A 24,843-nucleotide genomic window follows, 5' to 3' on the forward strand; every position below is an offset into this window, starting at 1 on the left:
GGGAGCAGCAGCGGGAAGTGGGAGGCGGTGGGGCACAGACGGCAGTGGCGCAAAAGGGAGCGCCTAGCAGAGAGACAAAAAGCAGAGTGCCAAAATATAAACAACAAGTTACAAGACAATTTGGGAGAAAAAAAGATTTAGCAGTACAACCAACAGTCACCAGGGGCGGCGGACCCTCAGCAGCAGCGGGAGTGAGACACGGGCACCCAGGAGGAGCCGTGCGGCGTGGGGAGCGACCCGCATGGCTTCCTCCATTTCTGCGCAGACTTCACTTCTATTTTTTCTGTCTTTCCAGCCAGATAACAAGAGACAGCCTAAACAATAAATGGTTTGAATTTTTAGCAGTACCCTTCCCATCGTGGGGTGATCCTCCTCAACGAATTACTGCCCACTTCTGTAAATAACCGGATTAGGCCTTGTCATAAATATGGTGACAACTCCTGGAATCAATTTCTCATGAGTAATTCGACCAATTAAAGCTAGTACAGACTTGTCCTTTACATTTGCAGATTACCCTAAACATTTGCAGATTAACTAATTGTGCACATTACAAAACAGCCTCTTTGTCCGAGCCCTGTGTGCCAGCACAACTGTACTCCAGCCTTCTTATGGCTCCCATGGTGTTTGTGCAATTAATGCAAATCCCTCTTGATTCCAAGCCGAGCTTGGGAGCTGCCTTTTGTTAGGGTTTAATGGGGGAACAAATGCTCAAGGAGCAGCTCAGGGAGACAAAGAGAACCAGGATGAATGCCTAAGAATGTCAGCGACATGGGGGGAGGTGGGAGGAATGAATGCTGCAAACACTAGCAGGAAACAAAGTAAAAACATAGTCCAGCTAATGAACAGATAAGCAACCAACGCATAAAGTACTTGGGCCCAACTCAGTGGAAGGAAACGAAACTCAAAAATGAGGGACAAAGAGGAAGGACTGACCACTAGCAAGCAAGAATTTTTAAAGGACCCTGAAACAAACAAATGAAAAGAAGTGGGCAGGCTGTAGGCCCACACAGAAGTATATACTAAAGTATGTACAGCAGGACTTTGACCCTCGACCAAAAAAGAGTTCACGAAAAGCAAGCACTATTAGAAGAAGATGAAGAAGCCAGTCACAGAGGTGAGAAAGAGGCTATTCTCTACAGGAGGGACAAAGAAATGCCGGATGGACTAAACAAACAAAGCCAGCAAATGGAAAGAAATAAACCCAGAGTGACAAAACAAAAAAGTAATAGTAAGCAATTGGTAGAATACATTCCTACCAAAGATTTCAGATTGCCCCCAATGTATATCTGCATCAGACAGCTGTGCTTTCTGGTAGGTTTCAACCTAAAAGGCAACCTCTACAGAGACACAGCCTAACAAGCCAATTTTACATATGCCTTCATGCTCAACCTGCCAAAGCTTAGAGCTCCACCCACCTAAGCTTGTCATTGTTTTTTTTTAAATAAAACTAATTTGTTTTCCTAATGATTATTAAGTAATACCTCTCCACAGCTAAACTTTTAATCCTTGTACGTTTCAAATAAAACCAGGGTACTTTTCTAAATATAGGAAACATTCCTCATTAGATAAACCAAGTTAATCAAAGCTAAACTATAAGTAATTTGTAGAGCGGACAACCAGTTCCTGAATCTTCACCTACCTCTGGCTGGAATAAAGAGCTGGTTGCCAAACACACTTAGATGGACTTGGTAGAAGTGGAGTTTATGAGGAAGAGACTTGGTTCGTAGGGTCACAATTTGTGTTCCACCTGAGATGGTGTAGAACCAAAGGCCGTACTGGCTGAGGAGAAACAATTATAGTAGATAAGAAGAGACAGAGAGAGAGACAGAGAGAGAGAGAGAGAGGGCAAGAGAGAGAGAGAGAGCGCAATATAGGGGCACAGGAATCACAAGCAGGGAGAGTAACATAAGGAGACAAGTCATGATACAACAAAAATTATAGATCTAAGGAGTGGAAACAGAAGAGAGCTGAAATAAGAGAAGGAGAAACATGAATCAAGAACAGAAGAAAGGAAGGAGCAAAGAGCAAATCAAGGAGCTGGACAAACCAAGTGCACAGGGGAGAAATCTGGAGACTGACAAAACTGGTCCAGAAAACTAAACTTGGACAAGCCCTTACAGAACAATTTACCGTAAGAAAAGGAGATGAAGAACACTGCACCAGGTGGGCAAAGACACAAAGCCTAACAATCAGGCTAAACCAAAAATTCCAATACTTTTTACAGATGCTCGGGAAGCAAAATACAAACATGGAGTTTCAAATTGCTGCTGCTGCCCCTGAGGAATATGCCAGGCACACACCTGGTCATGCAACTGAGCCGCAACAGGATAGTTGAATGTACCTTCATTTCATGACACTATGTCAAGGTTTTGGCAAGAGAAACCATTCTGCTGGTGACTGTATAGAAAGTGAAGTATGTCCGCTTGCAGATCCCCAGGATTCCTGAGTGCTATATCTTATGAATTACCTGTAAACTGGCTGTTGTATGATTATACTTCCACAAAAGTAGTTGCATTCAAGCTGAGGCCAGGGAACGTTTGTAGAACCAAACCCAAGCTGGTCTGCATAGATCAAGAACTGGAAAGAGAGGGACCCACAAACCTGTTGACCTGTTCAAATCCACGCAAACTCAAATCTTATTGTCATTGTAGAAAGTGTGGGTTTTATTTATTACAAAAGAAAAGTACGCAGTTTGAAAATTAGCATTTTCACATTTCTCTTCATGCTCACCAAAAATGTCACCCTGACAATTCAATTCACGGCATTTCTAAATCGTGCAGCTGCCTCCAAAGAGGTGTACTGGTGTTAGCGGTAAGCTCAGGGAAAACGAGAAGCCAAAGGGTCAGGTTCAGTCAGCACACTAGGCTGGAGTCAGACAGCAGGGTCTTGAGACTGGCCTAAGCTGGATTCAGAAGGGCTGCATCGCAGACTAAGTGCCAGTGCGTTCCATAATTTGGGAGCCAAGTGTGAAAAGGACCTCCCACCTTTTCTACATTTATAAATGTGCAGGACATGGAGCAGAATCAGATTATTCGATTTTAAGGATCTGGTTTGAAAATAGGGCTTCAAACCTGTCTTAAGGTAACAAGGACCTTTGTGGGAAAAGGCTCCATAAGCCTAGGTAAGAGCCTTAATTTGAATGCTCTTGGTAATAGGGAGCCAGTGAAGATACCAGAGGTGATGAGAAACAGGCCTGTGCCTGGGAATCTTCAGGATTAGTCGTGCAGTGGAGTTTTGAATAGTGTGGTGCCTTTGAATTAAGAAAGCAGGCAGGCCTAAATACAGGCTATTGGCGTAATCCAGTGTGGATGTGATCAAGGCATGGACAACCGTTTTCAGACAATCCTCAGGAATCAGGTGAAGTATCCTACGAAGAGCCCTCGAGGTGGCAAAGCAAGTGATGGATAGAAACTTAATTTGGGGCTCAAACGTGAGATTGGAACCAAATTTAATCCCAAAATTCCTCAGGGCCGGACAGGAAAGATCACCTAATTCCGATAGCCACTAAATGCTCGCATCATGAGAGGACTCAAGCAAGGCTTGAAAGAGCTCAAAGTAGCAAGGGCATTTTCATGAAAGGGCAGGAGCAACTGGGTATTGTCCAAATAGGAGAAAACATGCACATGACTCAACAAGTTTAGCCAGAGCGTGGTGCACTCAGCACTCTAGCTGCGTCGATGAAGAGGTGAAAGGTGGCATGAAGACTGCTTGAGAATGACAAAGGAATCTAAAACTAGGAACAGTGTAAATTTACAACATTTACATCAGCAATATTTATTACAAGCAGAAAAACAATTTCTCAAATCTACCATTGCTTCAAACTAAGAGCCTATCCTGCAGTTTCAATCAACCATGCAAAAACTGCTTGACAGCTCTAACCTACCTGAATGACCATTACCATGTATTTTCTATGATCGAAAAACCATCAATGTGCTTGATGCCTATACCTCCCTCGAGCTTCCATCCTCTGCTGTCGATCCTGGGCATTTATTCTAAGATTCTTTGTCCGAGACCTGATCCCCTTTTAAGACTCTGCGTGCTTCCCAGGCTGCCGTCCCCTGTGGACACAGGGGTTGGAAGCATCAGCCCCCTGTCCTGTGTCCCGAAAATCTATCAGCCCCTCTATGGCCCACGCTGGGAGTAAAACTGTTCATGCAAGGCCTTAATGTGTACAACCGCACACTGGAAAGTTCACCAAGAGCTGTAAGTAAATAACTGAAGCAATACCAATCCTGCACTGCCCCTATCTCGGTAATGAACAGATGCTGGAGAACAATTGTGCTAGCCAGCCATCTATAGGTTATGTGACACAACATACTCCTTTCTGCCTTCCTCCCCACTAGCAAATTAAAGAGGGTAGGGTGGGTGTTCAGCAGTTCCAGGAGGTCTTGGACGAAGGTGGTGGGGGGACCAACAAAGAGGACAAACCACTCCCGCCTGCAAGGCAAGGCTTTAATGCCCCTATGACACCCTCCGACTTCAAAACATTTGTGTGTGCGGAAACTCCAAACCACCAACAGTCAGGTTGCGTGGCATAAAGTGTGCCCAACACAGAACGTCTAGGGGCGATGCAGTGAACCCCTTTTGCCTGCCCAGCCTATGTACGCCATCCCCCTATAGATTTGGGATGATAAGGACAGATCTTCCCATCCGGTAGCAAAGTGTGTGAATTTGGACACTGAATGAAGTTCTCACCTGGCTGGTTTTGTGTCTGAACGACGTCGCTACTTGCATTATTAGGTAGCACGCTAAGGTTTTGGAGACTCCTGGAGCCACCATATTTCCCACATTTATTTCTGTTTATTGTGAGATCTATGTTGTATGAGTGACAGGGAAAAGAAATCCTGTTTCCCCTTTGACTCTGTATGAGCATGTTCCCCCTTTAAGAATAGCTTGTATGTCACTGCTGTGATCCTCAGTGAGACTGCTGTTTGTTTTAAAATTGGTATGCAATGTAAATATATACTTCATTAGCAGCAAGCTGAATAAATCACTCACCCTTAAGGCATAATTCTGAGGAAGATCCCAGAGTCAATGCATCCAAAAAAGGATTGAAACACAATGACTATTACACACCATTTATGATGACATATTTGTGAATTGTGTTCCCATTGGCCCTTCTCATTTCATTTGTGTGTTTATATAGAAAACAAGCATCTTATGTTAGACACTTTCCTGTGCAACCATGTTTATGTAAACTCCTTCCTATCAATGCAATACTATACCGTCGTATAATAGGAATATATCATCCCAGAGATTAAATACTAACTTGTAAGAATGTATTGGTGGATTTGTGTATTTTGAAATTATAAACATATAAATATTGACTGGTATAAACCAGATGCATAAATAATTTGGAAGTAAGTGGACCCCATTCAGTTAGGAGGTCACATATCCTCCATGACTTCAATACTAGGAGATTAGTCTCTAGAACAGAGGCCTTCAAAGTAAGGGTGAGCCCCCTGGAGGAGGGTCCTGAATTAATCTCTGGGGAGAAGGCTCTGGCCAAGAGGAGCTTCATGATGAAAACAGTGCCGTAGTGAAAACAACGCAGTGGAATGAGCTACTCTGTGATGAACCATGAGTAACATTGTCCCTCATGTCCTGGGAGTAGATGTAAGAGTAGGGGAGAGGGTTCAAATCACCCACAAAGTCCCTTCCCCCATTTCTGATAAAGAGTCACATTGTGGATGCTTTTGAACTTCAGGGAGATCAGGCTGCCCATAGCATGCTGGCAATTATGCATTTGATTGATTGTTTTACAAAAAAGGGTAGCTGAACATAACTGCAATGTTTGAACTGTTAAAATAATGTTAAATAACATTTCTTTCATTCTAAAGGGCCGCCAATATGGAATTTTACACAGGGGTGAGGGAAAGCATAAATGTTTGAAGATCATTTTTTTTAAACCACGTGGCTGCTCTGGCACCTGAAAGATGCGCCCCAAAGCTCTTTTGGGAACTGATTGACGTCTCCACGAGTGGTAAATCCACCGTTTGGTTAGTCTGGCACTTCAATATGCAACACGCTGTGAAAAATCAGGAACACACTGTTTCAATGTACTTTTTATTCATTTCTTTGAGATAGAACATCTACCCACAAGGAAAGGACACCTAGCATCACTTACCCTGCCGCCACACACTGCAAATGCTTTATGGAAGGAGGAAGGCGTGCATATATGTGTAATATATATATATATATATATATACATATATATATATATATATATATGAAATAAAACTATGAGGAATAAGATTTATTTCAAACTAAATCACGAGAGGACATAAACTGTACTCTCTTACTCTCGCTCTCTGCCTCTCCAGCTTTATTTGTGGCAGATATTTGCTCTTCACTACAGTAAAATGGATGATGAACAGATTTAAACCGAACTTGGGCAGGAGGTTGCGCTTGTTCCCACATACAAGCCTTTTACTTGTTTAATTTAAATGTGTACGGACATGATTAAAAAGAGTAAAAATGTACTGTTTGTCATTGTACATTTAAATGTATGCATTCAGGTGGCGACTGGAGGCCACAGGACATATTGTTCCTTCCTTTGCTGAATTGTTTACCATTTTTTCAGTGGGTGTGCGCTTGCATGCTCTACTTCTGTTGTGGACATGTTGGCCTAATCCTGCTCTGAAGCTGTAGCACCTGCCTTGTAAGACAATTACAGATTTTTGTGCTCTGAGTTTGTCGCTGCTTCCATTCCACATTGCTGGGTTTGACAATAGTGGCCGCCAGCCGAAGTTCCAACGTGAAGGTTGCCGGCATAGTGACTGCCTCCCAACCAGGTCTGTTATGAGTTTCCCGTTAGATTGGCGGGGGAAATCAGAGTTTCTGCCCACCAGCCTAGTGGGAAACACCCTACAGCATTGTCACCGGCTTGTAATCGAGCCTGCGACAATGCTGTAGGATGCAGAGTGCACCAGCATCCTCGCAATGTTCACTTTCTAGAAAGCAGACAGTGAACATTGGAAAGGTGCTGGCCGGGGGGGGCCCTGCACTGCCCATGGCAAGTGCATGGGCAATGCAGGGGCTACCAGAGGCCCGGCTGCACTCGTTCTCCTCCAGCCTTTTCATGGTGGTGTTACCGCCATGAAATCACTGGCGGAGATGAAGTCGGATTAGGACCGCCATCACCACCAAACTACCGAGACGTTTAATCCTGGCGGTCCGACCACAGCACAACAGCTGTGGTCATAATATTGCGTTGAGATCGCCAGGTTCGTAATGAGGCCCTATATGTGTACTCTTATCTTACAACAATGATTTTCTCATGGAGGAGTGTTTGACTGTCCTCAAGGCTGAAACTTGTAGGGTAGATTTAGCATATTTGGTAAGTTCTCTGTGCCAATGGACCAAGTTGCCACATTGCGGTTTAGCTCCTGTCTGGTCCCATACCACAGTTATCATTTTTAGCTGATGTGACAATAGAGGCAAGTTAGGCAGGAGTTTTAATGGACAACGCGAGCAACAGTCCCACTCCAGGACAACTGACCTATGTAGAATCCTATCTAGTTAAACATCAGATTCTATTCTGGAATTAGGGGACATGCAAGTACTGAGAGAGCGTAGTTTAAATAATACATATATTAAAGTGAAATGCTTATATCAATGCTTAACGATGCTGCACAGAAAATGACAATAATAGTGATTTTGCTTAAACTTGCATTTGAATTATGACTATGATATGTGAAGTTACCAATATGTATGCGAACTAATAACACATAATGAGTAGAATTGTCAATGCTATGGTTAATCAAGCTTATATTAGCGTTTACAATATTGTATTGAAAACCTTATAGGCCTTAAGTTAGCGTGAGCTGTGGAGTTTTAGCTGCCTGACTCTCATATTAAAAGCATTTTTCTGTTTTTCAGTGTGCTGACTCGCAAAGGGCCATGACCCTGCAAATGTTCTTTTTCTTCATTTCCACTGTATCAAGTGCGACCCTGTTGTCATCCGCATGCTTGCTGCTCTAGTATAAGTTTTGTGTACAAGATTGAAACAAATGTAGATTCATGTAATGTACAAGGGCGCTTAAACCATGGACAAAGGAACTCATGACCCAAGAAGATGTGCCAAACGGTGAAGTAACCCCGGATGAGCCACCTCCGAAGACGTCAATTATGAAGACCAGTCAAAATGTTATGAATTTTTATGGGGTGACAATTAGAATTACCTAATGTATAATTTGATAGGTTAAAGATAGTGGGGTATAGTAAATGTCCAATAGAATTTAGGGGGAAGGTATTACGAAAAGGGATAAAAACCCATGTCACAGAAGGGTCGCTAGAATTAGGTAGGGAATGCTATTGATTTTATCCAGAAACTCTGTCACTCTGTTTGGTGACTTTAAGACTTATTAAACCATCCTCACCCATAGACTGCCCCTTTACACTTCTCCTCCTTATGAGGGAGGTGTCCCCTGTCCCTTTAGACGAGCTTAGACTGATGGCGTTTGACTGATGTCCTGAAGACGAAGACTGATCCCGTGTGCTGACCTGATCCTTGGAGGGTAATTATGACAATGCAATTTGTAATTTGTCTGTTTGCTTTTCCTTTCTAGGTACCAACTGCTCATTTTGGTAGAGACCTTAGTTAGATGTTTTCTAAATTGGTGTTCTAAATTGTTTTGAATGAAGCCCAACATGCTGATGCTAATCTGTGGTTAGGACAGGAGTTCACTTCGACTGACGCAAATAGACAAATGATTGACATTACGCTATGCTGAACTGAGAAGTATATGACATTTGCTGTATTCTGATCTATGTTCACGCCGTGCTATGTTCTTATGTTTGTGATTCTTGCATTAATGAAATCTTATCAAAGTTGCCATATCGTGACTATGCTCTTATGTTTCTTGGTATTGAGATTAACACTTTTGCTCGTAGATTGTAATCAATAGGGAATAAAATTCATAAAATTCTATCAGAAGGTGTGGTTATTCATGGCTGAAAGGCCATGGTTGCATCGACAATTTGATTAATGTCTTTATCCAAAGTAAAGTGCATTGTGGTGATAAATATTGATGACATTATTGATATATTGCTTGACATATTGATCAGTTATCTCGTCCTACAGTGTCTCACCACTGGGTCACAAGATTCATTGGCCTAAAACGAGTCCTAATGTGTAATAAATTAACATAGAAGGATGCGTTAGCAGTTCTGGTAGCAGAGCGACGGTTTTGGCCCTTGAGGGCCCTAGGACGGAGAATCATTGTTTAGTTTATTTTTCTGTGATAATGCAAATCGGAGGTATGATTGGTTTCTAAGTTCACCATGACTTTCCCGGGATCTCGGAGCCTGCCTAAGTGAGTTGGGGATGTTCTCGGCACCATAATGTGTGTGGTTTAGGGTTTTTGATCTCTGGGGAGAAGGCTCTGCTTAGCTTACTTGCTTAGCTTATGCCTTTGCAGGTGATTGTGAAATTTGTGTGTATCTAGGCCAAGTAAATGTTGTTTTAGTAGGAGTGGGCGTACTCCGCAGTATGAGAGTAGGGAAGTCGGCGTACTTCACATGAGTATGGCGCTTGGTGCTCAAAATTATCCACGTGGTTGGTTGTTTATGTACGGACCCGTCGTGGTCTAAGGCTCCGGAGTATGTTGACAAGTGTAGGAAACACTTGGGTTTATGTTGTAATCTGTGCTGTTTAATAGGTCAATCGGGCGTGGTTGACAAGTCAAGTTTGAGTAGATGTATGTGTGAAACCTTCGATGGAGATTTGGCAAATTTTAAAGTGCACTAGGATGAGCCATTGACAAGTCGAGAGTAGAATTTGCGGGTCGAATTCTGCTTGCGTATGCGGGGACTGAGAAGGAGAAAGTAGCGGCCGAGGCTTCAAGTGAAATCTCTGTAAAGTTCTGAAGCGAATGAGATACCCTTCCTGTAGTAAACCAGCAGATTTGTATTGTTATTTAAGGTGTTCGCAATAATTTGCATTAGTTTGTGTGGGTTCAGCGAGAAGCGGACGAACCGCAAGACTTTGTCAGCTGCAGTGTGTGTGAGTGTGACGTCAGTGGTGCCGCCCTGAGATACGTCGGTTGTCTAGAGGGGTCGCGCACGGATTGGCTGCCGTCCGTGAGAGGCAATAGGTTGAGCAAGGTGGGTGAAGGGTGTCCTGGGAACTAAGGGCCAGATGTACCAAAGGATTTTACCCATTCTGTGTCTATGGGAAAAAGCTTTCGTACGTATGGCCCTAAGTCACTTCTGATTGAAATACAAATAAGAGAAAATTGTAAAATGAACTTTGTCAAGGCATTTAAGAGTGCTCTGAAAGGAGACGCATATATTATAGCAACTGATGGGGAGCCTACACCACCTGAGGGTACTCCAGCTTCTATAGTCATGGAAGAGAAAGGTGTTGCGCCTTGTCTATGGATGAAACAGTGGCGCAAATTAACAGAGAAAGAGGGATGTTTAGCATTCCCAGAACATGGGACATTCAATACGAGGGTCCTAGAAAATTTGAGGTGGATGTTAAGTACACTGAAACCACCTCCGAGGCCAGTCCAGTATGAAGCTTTAGCGGTTTGGGATCTAATGGCTCTTAAACAGAGGCAAGAAAAGTTTCAGAGAAGACTGAGTAGGGCAGAAAAATCTTATGCAGAAGCTAGATGGGATAACGAGAGCAAAATGTGGAGAAGGGGGATTGTTGATGGGATAAAATTGTTCCCAGCGATAGCACAGAGAGAAGAGACGCAGGGAAAGAAAGCCTCCTGTGAGACAGATAAAGACTCGAAGAATTCTAAAGAGAATAAAAGACCTTGGGAAGAGGAAGACGATTCAGATGATGAGGAATTAATGGACAGATTATTACATGATCGCCCGCCACCTTATGCGGTGAGCGATAGTGCTCCAAGCACTAGCATGGATCCTGGGAACCAGACGCAGGAAAAGGGAGTTGCTGATACGGTACAGACTAGTGATACAGCTTCGATACTGAATGGTGTCAGTGTTCCCTGGGCTCCAGACATACCAATAAAGTTGCAACCTCCACCGCAGATGCAGAGAATCTACCCAGAAGTTCCAGTACTTGAGACTACTACGAATCTGATAGTGCTGCAAGACCCGATATACACAAAATCAAAACTAGTGCAGATTGAGTCAACTCCGAAACTACTGTCTCATCCACAGCCACAGTTGATACCAGGGTACAACCCAGTGGCTGGCCCGCCATTAGTACCTGTCCCAGGTACTTTGGAACAGACTTATGGAGTTACTGCTCCACAGAGTCTGGGACCGGGTCAGACACCTGCTGCCATGTCGTTACCAATTACTGTTGGTCCACCAGTGCCATTGTATGCGCAGGGCAAAACCGGCGTATGTGACCAGGGGGTAATGACTCAAGATGTGATAAGAGGAGGGTCCATGGGGACTCCCCAGATAATGGCCTCAGGAGAACAAACAGTTGAACAGCCGAGGTCTTTAATGGATCTTAGCCCAGTGGGGGCACCCATAGAAGAAATGCGTCAAGCAGGGTTAGGGGTTTTAATTCCTCAGACAATAAGTACAAACACCTCACATTCACCGATGATACATGCAGGGAACATCTCATTGCAGGGTTTCACAGTCCAACAGCTAAACAAATGGCTAGAGAAGACTTATACTTCACAAAAGGCTATAGTGACTACAGTCGAACCTGAAAAAGAAAGGCAAGACGAGTACCTAAACTTTGTAAGGTTAGGAGCAGAAGCTGCTGAATTAGTGGAAGGTACGATGGGGGTGAATAGACTGGAATCATACACGGAAGCAGAATTAAGATTCCTGTGTCCTAAAATTACCAAAGAAGTAGGCAAGGTGCATCAGAGATTAGCGAACCTGGCAGATAAATACAATATTGATATTGGAAACACTAAACACCTGAAAAGAAGCTACAGATTGGATTTTGACTCTAAAGACTTTGAGCACATGAGGTCAGCGGTAATGAAGGCACATTTGAAAGAATTGTTGCAGAGTGCGCAAGTTTGGGGTGCGCTGGAAAAATGGGAAGGCAGGTGGGCAAAGAAAAGAGATAAGGGGAAGGGTGACAGTCCTGGGTCTAACCAAGCTAAGGCCTCCCCTGATGTGGATTCAGTAAAAATATTACCCATGAGAGAGACAGCTGGTGGTGTCTTAGTCCATGTACCATGGTCCAGAGGAGACATCCTATCTTTTACTAATGATTATCCCAGACTGAGAGAGAAACCGATCGAGTGGTATCAGCAAACAGATAGGTTTGTGAAACTTGCGAAGTGTCTCTGGGAGGACTTGAATACCTTGTTTGAGATCATTGTTCCGCCTGATTTGTGGCTCGAGTGCAAAAGAGGGGTAGATTGGCCGACGAAGGAGCCGGCAAGGGATAAGGTGAACGGGGCACCCTCTGAAGAGGTGATGAAGTATTATCATAAAGTGATTGAGTTTTTGAAACAGAAGGTGTCGCCGAAGGTGACTGATTGGCAGAAGATCGACCGGACCTCTCAAGAGGTTAAGGAGTCAATACATGCTTACTATGAGAGATTGTTAAAGGCATTCAAACACTACAGTAGTACTGAGACTATTGAACCGAAAAGACATGAACCACCTTGTGTTCAGATTCGTCAAAGGGCTGAGACCAGAAGTTAGCCAGATGATTAAGAATCATTTGATTTGTTGGCAAGCGAAGCCAATTGATGAGGTGTTGCAGTATGCAAAATACTGTAGTGATGAGATTGAGCTGAAGCAGAAAAAGCTGAAAGAGAAAGTGATGGTGATGCAGATAAGGGCTGCACAGGCAGGAATACAGGGAAACGGAGTTCAACAGATGATACAGCAGCAACCGCAAATGAATGGTACCTTTCAGACACAGCCGAGAGGTCGAGGCCGAGGGTTCGTGAATCGCGGTCCAGACTTGAATACTGTTGTGGTTCTAAATGACGTACAAGGAGTGACAAAGATGTCACCATGTCACGCGTGCGGGGGCGTGGGGCACTGGAAACAGGAGTGCCCAAATATGGTGCAGGATGGTGTTGTTCAGCAAAGTGCTAATGTTGGTACATTGCAAAATGTACGAGGCCCAAAAATAAGACATCAATACCTGAATTTTCAGAACAATCTGGTACAAATGCAAGGGGTACAGCCCATGCAACAGATGCAAATGCCACGTTTCCAGTCAGTACAAAAGCAACCAGTACAACAGCAGATTACTGTGGTACCTAGACAGCAAATGAAATTACCAATGGCTCAGATGGGACAGCAACAGGTGATGCTTCCTCAACAGGTCACAGGTCAGGTAATGAGTCAAAATAATACAGCACAACAGTTCCCATTACGAGGTGAAAATGGCATGAATGGGGAATGGTCAGATGATAGCTCAGATAGTGAGGAATGCAGGCTTGCAGCATCCTTAGAGGTGGATCAGAGGGGTCCATTTGTGGAAGGAAAGGTGATGGGCTACAAAGTCTCGTTTCTGGTTGACACCGGAGCTACACGCTCTACAGTCAGAAGTGCAGAAGTTCCAAAATTACCACTTTCAGGGCGTACAATAAGGGTAGTTGGAGTAGCAAACCAGTATCTGACAAATCCGATTACAGATCCAGTGCAAGCAGAGATCGCAAACTTCCAGGGGCTACATAGGTTTGTAGTCTGTGATTCAAGTCCGGTATCCCTACTGGGAAGGGACTTACTGTGCAAGACAAAGTGTTCGATTACCTGTTCCAATGACGGAATCGAGGTACAGACAAATAGTGACGATGAAGGAGACGAAGGTCAGTTTTTAGAGGAAGAGACAGGAACAACAAATGAGGATTACCCTTCAATTACCTTGTTCCCGATGCTTACCATGATTGATCTACCTGTTGAGTTACAAGGAACTGTGACAGAGAAAGTGTGGGATCTAACAGAAAAGGAGGTGGGACAAATAAAAGGCGTAGAATCAGTTAGAGTCCAGGTAAAGCCGAATGCGGTGTTTCCTCAGGTGCCACAATATCATATGGCACAAGATGTTCTCATCGAAGTGTCACAAATAATTGCAGCTTTTCTGAGACAGGGAGTCCTGAAAGAGGTTTTGAGCAGTCCGTGTAACTCTCCCATAAAGGGTTTGAAGAAACCCTGTGGGAAAGTTCGAATTGTGTAGGATTTGAGAAAAATAAACAAGATTGTGGTAAAATGTTGCCCCGTAGTGCCCAATCCAGCGGTAATTATGTTCCAAGTTCCCTGCGATGCTGAGTGGTTCACTGTCATAGACTTGTCACAAGCCTTCTTTTCAATACCTCTTCATGAGGACAGCCAATTTTTGTTCAGTTTCAAATTCCTGGATAAGGTGTACAGTTGGTGCAGAATTCCGCAAGGGTTTTCAGAATCACCGTCCATCTTTAACCAGATACTGAAAAAGGATTTGGAAGCCTTAGTACTGCCTTTCAATTTGACTCTAGTACAGTATATTGACGACTTGCTGATTGCATCCAAAACTAGGGACAATTGTAAATACGATACCATTGCCTTACTGAATCATCTGGGAAAGAATGGGCACAAGGTGTCACCTAAGAAGCTGCAATACTATCAGAAAGAGGTAAAATACCTAGGGCATTTGATCGAAAAAGGGTCCAGGAGAATATCAAAAGAAAGAATAACAGCCATTTTGCAAATTAACCCTCCAACGACAAAAAGAGATGTCAGGATGTTTTTGGGAATGGTGGGCTACTGTCGCCAGTGGATACCCAACTTCTCGATCATCTCAAAACCCTTGATAAAACTGACAGGCAAAGAGATCAAGGATGAGCCATATACCATAGCTTTGTCCAAAGAAGAGCTTGAGTCATTTATGGAATTAAGAGAATGCATGTGCAGGGCACCAGCATTAGGAATGCTTGATTATATGAAGCCTTTTCTATTGTTCTGTCATGAACGTGCTGCTTGTTCTTTGTCTGTCCTAACACAGGTCCATGGAGGTGCAAATCGCCCTGTAGCATATTTTTCAGCTACCTTGGACCCCGTCGCAGCAGCCTTACCAGGTTGTTTGCACACAGTTGCAGCAGTTGGTCAGAGCCTTACGCAATGTGAAGGCATAGTCATGGGATACCCCCTAACAGTAATGGTTCACATTCAGTTGAAATTTTGTTGACTCGAACTGAAACTCAGCACATGACAAATGCTCGTCTTACTAAAGCGATGTACCATATTGAACCCGGCAACTTTACTTCCTGTTGAAAACACCAAAATCAACAATGAGGAAGAATTCGAACATGACCGCCTTGAGGTAACTGAACTATGTACCAAACCACGCCCAGACATTCAAGACACACAGCTGAAAGAAAATGACTGTATCATGTTTGTTGATGGGTCCTGTTTAAGAGATTCTGTTCGGACACTGAGAGCTGACTATGCGGTATGTACCATAGCTGGTATCATTGAAGCCTCTTGGCTCGAGAGAGTGTTTTCCGCTCAAGTGGCAGAATTAATTGCCCTTACCAAAGCATGCCACGCAGCTCTGAACTTGAGAGTCACTATCTATACTGACAGCAGATACGGATTCAGAATTGTACATGACTTTGGCCAACTTTGGTCACAGAGAGGTTTCAGGACCTCTTCAGGTTCCCCTGTGAAAAATGGTGAACAAATAAAGGATTTGTTACATGCAATTCAGTTACCTCTTGAAATTGCTGTGGTGAAATGCAATGCTCATGTTACATCACAAGACTTTGGGGGTTATTCCAACTTTGGAGGAGGTGGTAATCCGTCCCAAATGTGACGGATTTACCACCAGCCGTATTACGAGTTCCATAGGATATAATGGACTCGTAATACGGCTGGTGGTATATCCGTCACTTTACCGTCACTTTTGGGACGGATTACCACTTCCTCCAAAGTTGGAATAACCCCCTTTGTGTCCATGGGAAATGGTTATGCAGATCAAGTCGCAAGGTTTTGCGCATTGAACTGTATATCGTTCAAGGAACAGTGGGAATTGTTACCACAAACTGAAAATGACACATGTTTGAACCTTGCATTACGGGTGGTTGACACACTAGATGAGTTAAAAACATTACAAAGTTGTGCAAGCAAGGAGGAAAAACGTTCCTGGCAGAGAATGCAATGTATACAGAGAGCTGATGATTTGTGGGTCTCAGAGGAAGGAAAATTAGTCTTGCCAAATAGCCTTCTATCTCAGTTTGCCAGGCTATACCACGGACAGGCTCACCTTGGGAGAGATACAATGATCAGGTCATTTAAAATCGGCTGGTTCAACCCAAAATTCAGACATGCTGCCGAGGTCATTTGTCACAGGTGCATCATCTGTCAACAGATGAATGCCGGAAAAGGGACAGTGGTAACCTTGAGCCATATTGGGAGAGCTGGCGGTCCATTCAGCAAAATGCAAATGGACTTCATTGAAATGCCTGTATGTGGAGGATTGAAGTACGTGTTGGTGATTGTGTGTGTTTTCAGTCACTGGATTGAAGCCTATCCCACACGTAGGAATGACAGTCTCACAGTTGCAAAACTACTACTTAGGGAACTGATACCAAGGTTCGGGTTTCCGGTCTCTAAAGAGTCAGATAGGAGCAGACACTTCGACAATGAGGTGATTAAACTTCTGTGTGCCGCACTTGACATCGAACAGAAGCTGCATTGTAGCTACCGCCCCGAAGCATCAGGTCTAGTGGAGCAAATGAATGGTACTTTGAAATTGAGAATGGCAAAAATGTGTGCAGCCACCAATATGAAATGGCCAGATGCATTACCCTTAGTGCTGATGTCAATGAGAAACACCCCTGACAAGAAAACAGGACTATCCCCCCATGAAATCCTCATGGGTAGAGCTATGAGGCTGCCAGCAGTACCGGCAAATGCTCTAGTGAATATCACAGATGATATGGTGTTGGACTACTGCAAAGGTTTGGCTGATGTGATTTGCTCTTTCTCTCACCAGTTGGAAGCTAACACATTGTCACCGATTGGCGATCCAGGCCACACCCTACAAGCCAGTGACTGGGTGGTTGTCAAGAAACACGTGAGAAAGTCGTGTCTTGAGCCACGTTGGAAAGGTCCGTACCAAGTGATCCTGATGACTACTACTGCTGTAAAGTGTGCAGGAGTTCCAAACTGGATACATGCCAGTCACACAAAAAAGGTAATGTGTCCTGTTGAAGAAGAACTTGAAATTTCCGGCAGAACAGCTTCAGGAAGAGAAGTCTCAGGGCCAGAAAACAGTCAAGAAAGAGCTGAGACTACCGGAGAGCCCACTGAGAACAGCCTTGTCCCTCAAACAGTGAATGAGTTTGAGAGAGGTGACAGAGCGCCTATCTCAGTAGAGGCAGCAGGAGAACTAAGTCAAGGAGAGGTTCTCCCAGAAGTAGACAGATACGGGTTAGAACTCGAACCCGGTACAGACCCAGAAGAAGAAGGAGAGAAAAAAGAAGAAGAAGAAGGAGAAATAGTAGAGAGAAATCGGAGCGTACCAGAGTCTTCCGAGCCAGCTGCAGGTCCATCAAGTGAAAACACCATATCACAAGAGGAGGGTGCTCTCCAGCATTCTGAAAAGATACACCGAAAGAAGACGCATAAGGGTGATAACTGGCCAGAGAAACCACTCTTCAGGATAAGAGACACACCAAATGAAACAATAACCGAGGAAAATGATACATCCCGAGTGGAAGATCTGAGTGAAGGGGAGCAGCAAGGTGAACGAAGACTGAAAAGAAAGAGAGTCGCAAACAGAAGATATACAGGTCCTGAATGGGCATATGCTACAACATCTGAGTGGCAACAAGAATTCCTAGCATTCTGTTTTGATCGAGAAGTACCAGGCCAGTACTACGGTACCTGAACTAATCAAAAGAAGAGACTTGGTTAAAATTGAAAATTGAAAACTGAGAAAAGAGACTTTATAAATTATCGAATGTGACATCGAAACCGGATTTGACTTTGAGAAACCTGATTATGACAAGCTGCTAACCTGATTTGACAAAAGGGGGTCCTGGAGTGAGTGAAGACGCTGTAAATACACGCAGAGAACAATAGAAAAGTTCTAAATAGTCCTCAAGTTGATTGTTATTCTACTATCTGATTCTATACAGACATGGCTTATAATAGAGGTAGTAACAAGGGAAGCAAGGTGTGTGGTTGGCTAGGACTTATAATAGGTATTGTGTGTGCAATAATAATTGTGGGAGTGATTGTGGGAATGCCATGGATAGAGAAGGAGACTATTAACGCTACTTCGAAGGCTGAAACTACAACACTAACACCCTGGGAAAGATTTGAGCAGGATGCAAGACACTTGCATGAGGTAACAAATTCAAAGGGGGAACTTTCTACTAATGTCTTCTATCGCTTATTGAATGAGTATGTGGAAACCATGGATGCAAAAGACTGTTATGTGTGCACTAAGATTCCTTCATCTGTGCAGAAAGGAGTTACCTACCATAGCCTCTCTCTAACTTACGGGATTAGCTGTAGTTTGCTATTAACAATGTTCTATAATCAAGAGCATGTGCAATACTTTTATTCAAATCTGGATGTTGTGTTTTCTTTTGTGCCTGTGATTGAATTCCTGAAAAAATTAGCTAAGGAACATGATATAAAAATAGTTAGGGGATTCTTTGAACCAACACTTACATTTGGAACTGCTTATGCACATCGCAATAATTTGACCTGTTTGCTATCACCCGTAGAGAAAAGCTTTTTAGATCACACTGATGATAGACGCAAAGCATTGAAGGAAAGATTAGAAAAGGGGTTAGAGAAACGCACATATGCAAATGATTATGCCTACACCGCTATCAAAACACAGGGCAAGCTAGCTATAGATGCATTACACATAGGTAGGCTTTGTATATAAAGGCCAAAATCTGAGCAGGACAATTTGTTTGTGGGAACGAGTGAATGTAGACATGTGTTTTTGTTTCAGAGTAAGTGGACGTTTATGTTGAATGGACAAGATCCAGCGATCCCTGGGATCTATTACATCTGTGGGCTTAATGCTTATTACCGTCTCCCTAAGGGATGGTATGGGACATGTTACTTAGGAATAGTTTTCCCAAAGATTTACCAGATTGATGACTTAAAACAAATACCTAAAACGTCTGAATTACAACATACTAGACAAAAACGAGAATCAGTGACTGCTGTCATTGGTGACATATTTGGAGCTATAATCCCTTCAGTGGGGGTTATCTTGAATTCTATTAAGATTCAAAGGTTGTCTACTATTGTGGATACCATGCTGACAAATTTCATAGTATCAATACTGAACTTGCTGCAGAAAGAGCTATGACTCTTCAAAATCGGCTTGCTTTAGACATTCTTTTAGCAAAGAGTGGAGGGGTCTGCAAGATGCTCAACGAGCGCCATTGTTGCTCGTTCATTCCGGACAATAGCAAAAAGATTAGAGGTATGCTTATTAACCTAACTAGAGATTGAAGGATTTGAAGGAACCTGGAGTTTGGAAGAAATTCGGAAAAGGAATTGCCAGAGTAGGGAGCTGGTTTACCAATATTTGGAATGGGGTGCTTGCAAAAATACTAATGGGTCTATTAATTGTTCTGGCCTGTCTATTAGGATTATGGGGGGCATGTAAAGTCAACGACAAAATTAAGAAAAATTGGACTAAAAGATCTAGAAGAAATGAAGAAAGTGAAAGAGAGAAAATGTTCAATGAAATTTAGGAAAGTTCACATAAAGGGTAAGATATTGAAATGCGCATTATGCGCAAGGTGCAAAATTAAAAGTGAAAGGCCAAAAGAAAAGGTTGGTGTGATGACGAGCGTCATCAGAGGAGGGACTGAGAGAGCGTAGTTAAATAATACATACATGAAAGTGAAATGCTTATATCAATGCTTAACGATGGTGCATAGAAAACGACAATAATAGTGATTTTGCTTAAATGTGCATTTGAATTATGAAGGTGAAGTTACCAATATGTATGCGAACTAATAACACATAGGGGGTCATTCTGACCTCGGCGGTAAAAGGTGTTTACCGCCGGTCAGAAGGCCGCCACAACACCGCCGCGGTCACGGTAAACCGCCACGGTCATTCTGACCCTCAAGAGGCAAACCGCCAAAAACCCGACATCCACAAAAGTCCGCCACACCAACGGCCAGCGTTAAACTGGCGAAGACCAAACCTCCACCGTCACGCCAACAGAAAAACGCCCATGCCATTACGACCCACGAATCCACGCGGCGGTCTTTCAACCGCGGTATTCCATTGGCGGTACACACCGCCGCGCTCAAAATACACATACAGCTCCAAAACACAGCCACATTGGACAATTTGAAATACACACACCTGAGACACATACACACAACACTCCCACACACCCAATTAACTATAAAACACACACCCACATCACCCACAAACCCCTACGACCACACATCAGAGACGAAGCCCAGAGAGAGACAGCACAGAATAGAGAACACCATCACACAGAGGCACACTACACCATCACCCACACAACAACCACGCACAAAACACCACACACCACTACACTCACCACACTCATCACCGCAAACACCACCCCACACCTCATCCACACCACCCCATGGCACCCCCAAGACACCCCAGATTCTCAGACGCAGAACTCAGGGTCATGGTGGAGGAAATAGTTTGGGTAGAGCCCCAGCTCTTCGGGACACAGGTGCAGCACACCACCATTGCCAGGAAGATGGAGCTATGGCAAAGAATAGTGGACAGGGTCAACGCTGTGGGACAGCATCCACGAAATCGGGACGACATCAGGAAGCAGTGGAACGACCTACGGGGGAAGGTGCGTTCCATGGTATCAAGGCACAACATCGCGGTGCAGAAGACTGGCGGGGGACCCCCACCTCAACCCACAGAATTAACAACATGGGAGGAACAGGTCTTGAACATCCTGCATCCTGAGGGCCTCGCAAGAGTAGGCGGAGGAATGGACTCTGGTAAGTCTAATCTCAACTACTTCATCCCCCCCACCCATCAGCATGCCAACTCATACCCCCACCCTCCCCCCCACCCCCATCACACATCCTCCCTGCTAATGTCTCACCATCACAACCCACCCATCCCAACACCAAACCCTGCATGCCACCACAAACCATCGACACCCATCACCTAAGCATGCCCACTGCACATACCCATCTCCCCCACAAACCGCCGTCACAACAGCCCCCACAAAGGAATGCCAGCACTGGGGTACACGGGCACCCACCCATTGCACGCTATGGCACACACAGAAGCAATAACCATACTCTTATACCCCTGCAGGACCCGAACGGCACCACACCGCCCAGGAGGGTCCAGAAATGTCCATCCCACCCCCAGAAGAGGCCCCCAGTGATGACATCAGCTCTGTCTCCCTGGACCCAGATGACCAGCCCGGCCCATCGGGGACCTCGGGACAGTCGGTTCCCCTCAGACAGCCACAGGCCACAGCAGACCTACTCCCCTCTGGGAACACCAGCACAGCACCCACCCAGCGGGCCCATGCCTCTGTCTACAGGACACGTCAATCAGCGGTGTGTCCACCACTACAGGGCACCCAGGTTAACCCACCACCCCAACAACAACAGGGACCTGGGGGCAGTGGTAGTGGGCACACGGTCCAGGGGACAGAGACCCAGGGAAACAGGGGAACTGGGAGGGCTGCTGTGCGACAGGGGGGGGACAGGCCCAGGGAACCCACTCTCCACGAAGCCCTCTCCTCCATCATGGGAGCATACCACCACTCCCAGGAGACCATGGCGACGGTCCTGGCCAGGTTCCAGGAGATCCAGGTACTGCAGGAGGAACAGTTTATGGGGTTCAGGGAAGAACTGAGAAACATTAGTTCCGCAATGGGCACCATCGTTGTGGCTCTCAACCAGATTGTCACCACATTGCGGGACCATGTGGCACCACAAAGGGCCCCTGTCACTAGCATGGACCAGGAACAGGCTACCACCTCCGCCGGCGCTAGTGGACAGGAGGCCCGACACAAGAACAACCGGCCACCAGAACCCCACCTCCTGCAGAAGAAGAACCACCCCGCAAGCGGGGCCTGAGATCTAGGAAGAAGACAGAGTAGGATGCCAAGACCCCTGCCAGGAAAGGATACCCCCTGATGTCATCCCACTGTCCCACATTGTCACCCTGTCCAACCTTAAACTGCCCCTGCTCCACCTTCCACAGGCATATGGACAATGCACCTGTGAGACTGAGAATCTGGACTCTGCCATGGACATTCCTCCACCATCACCCATCACCGATTTTCAACCATGTCCCAAAATTGAGCACTTTAATAAACACACTTATTGCACACAAATAATCTGGAGTCTGCCTGTATTTTTGAAAATATGTATTAGATATAAATGTGCCAAAATGACCAGTTACATTGTGATGACAACATACCACTGTCACACAGCTGTAGTCCATGGGCAAACAAAGCAGAGGTCACGCAGTGGGGCCCACATCTCTGAAATTGGAAGGGAAAGTCACAACTCTGTTAGCATACACTGGGTGAAAAGGACAGACAGTAGAGAGGCAGGAGACTGTAAGTAAATGTAAAATGCCGGTGTTGATTCTTACCTGTGTGTTATTGAAAATACTGCTGTATCACTGTGTCCCTATTGTCTGTGTCGTCCTCTTCGTCTTCCTCCTCTTCACTCTCCGCAGGCTCCACAGCTGCTACAACACCAACATCTGGACCATCCTCCTACAGAAAAGGCACCTGGTGTCGCAAAGCCAGGTTGTGAAGCATACAGCAGGCCACAATGATCTGGCACACCTTCTTTGGTGAGTACATTAGGGACCCACCTGTCATATGCAGGCACCTAAACCTGGCCTTCAGGAGGCCGAACGTCCGCTCTATCACCCTCCTATTCCGCCCATGGGCCTCATTGTACCGTTCCTCTGCCCTTGTCCTGGGATTCCTCACTGGGGTCAGTAACCACGACAGGTTGGGATAACCTGAGTCACCAATTAGCCACACACGGTGTCTCTGTAGTTGTTCCATCACATAAGGGATGCTGCTATTTCGCATGATGTACGCGTCATGCACTGACCCAGGGAACTTGGCATTTACATGGGAGATGTACTGGTCAGCCAAACAGACCACCTGGACATTCATGGAATGATAACTTTTTCTGTTCCTGTACACCTGTTCACTTTCTCTGGGGGGTACCAAAGCCACATGTGTCCCATCAATGGCACCAATGATGTTGGGAATATGTCCAAGGGCATAGAAATCACCCTTCACTGTAGGCAAATCCCCCACCTCAGGGAAAACGATGTATCTCCGCATGTGTTTGAGCAGGGCAGACAACACTCTGGACAACACCTTTGAAAACATAGGCTGAGACATCCCTGATGAAATGGCCACTGTTGTTTGAAATGACCCACTTGCCAAAAAATGGAGTACTGACAGCACCTGCACTAGAGGGGGGATCCCTGTGGGTTGGCGGATGGGTGACATCAGGTCTGGCTCCAGCTGGGCACACAGTTCCTGTATAGTGGCTCGGTCAAGCCTGTATGTCAGAATGACATGTAGTTCCTCCATTGTCGACAGGTCCACCAGCGGTCTGTACACTGGAACATTCCTCCATTTCCTCGCAAGTCCCAGCGGACGGTGCCTAGGAAGGACAACAGCGAGCACAGAGTCAATTAACCCACAGGTACGTTCCCACAGCTTGCACAGTACACGATTCCCTATGCATTGAATGGCTTGTATGAGTGTTGATGCAATGCCTAGGCATGTGTGACGCAGTAGAAATTAAGCCATGTGGGTCCTTGAAATGGCGGCTGCCTGACCTGTGAAGTGCGACAATGGGATGTGAGGTCAATGCGCTGGCGTGGCACACCGTGGCGGTAGGCGGTCGAAGACCGCGGCGCAAAGCCGCATTGGTTAACATTGAACCCTATGGGTTTCAGGAGCCAATGACGAAGAGCGCCGGCGGTCGCGGTACGCACCGCCGCGGTACACACCGCCGCGGACGTGACCGCCATTTTCTATCTGCTTAATCACTCGAGACCTGATCATCCACAGGAGAGGACCTATACTGCAAGTGCTGCTGTGACCTCGGTCTGGAAGATACAATGGCTGCTGCGACTGGGGAAAGGGCCCCTGCCTTCACTTCTGAAGAATTGGAGAAACTCGTGGATGGGGTCCTCCCCCAGTATGCGCTACTCTACGGTCCTCCAGACCAACAGGTAAGTACACTGGGAGCATGCTTTGGGGGCAATGACTGTGTTGAGTCGGGTGGATGAAAGATGGTGGGGAGGGGAGCGATTAAGGCATGCATCAAACGACGGATGAGAGCATGTGCCACATGGCAAGGGTGGGGATGGGGGGCCACTCATATCGAGCATGCAGAAAATTATGACAATGTTATTTCTCCCCCTGTACATGTGACATAGGTCAGCGCCCATCACAAAATCGACATTTGGCGTGCCATCGCCAAGGACGTCCGGACCCTGGGGGTCCACAACAGACGGGGCACCCACTGCCGCAAGAGGTGGGAGGACATCCGCCGCGGGAGCAGGAAGACCGCGGAGGCTCTGCTGGGGATGGCCTCCCAACGTAGGAGGGGTGCCACTTGTCAATTGACCCCCCTGATGTCTCGGATCCTGGCGGTGGCCTACCCAGATTTGGATGGGCGTGTGAGGACATCACAGCAGACACAAGGGGGTGAGTACCAGCACATTCAGCTATCTTAGCGCGCAGTGGAGGTGTCTGGGTGGGGAGGAGGGCTGTGGGTATCCCTAGGCAAGGGCGATTTCTATAGGCTAGGCCCCTCACTAAGGCATGGCCCTGTGCCCCCGCCCCCCACCTCTGTAGGGTGTCAAGTACAGCTATCCATGGCCCTGTGTCACCTATGTGTGCAGTTGTCGTCCATAGGCTTGTAGGCCAAGTCCCAATGATTG

Source organism: Pleurodeles waltl, chromosome 7, assembly GCF_031143425.1.
Source record: "Pleurodeles waltl isolate 20211129_DDA chromosome 7, aPleWal1.hap1.20221129, whole genome shotgun sequence".
NCBI classification, from domain to species: Eukaryota; Metazoa; Chordata; class Amphibia; order Caudata; family Salamandridae; genus Pleurodeles; species Pleurodeles waltl.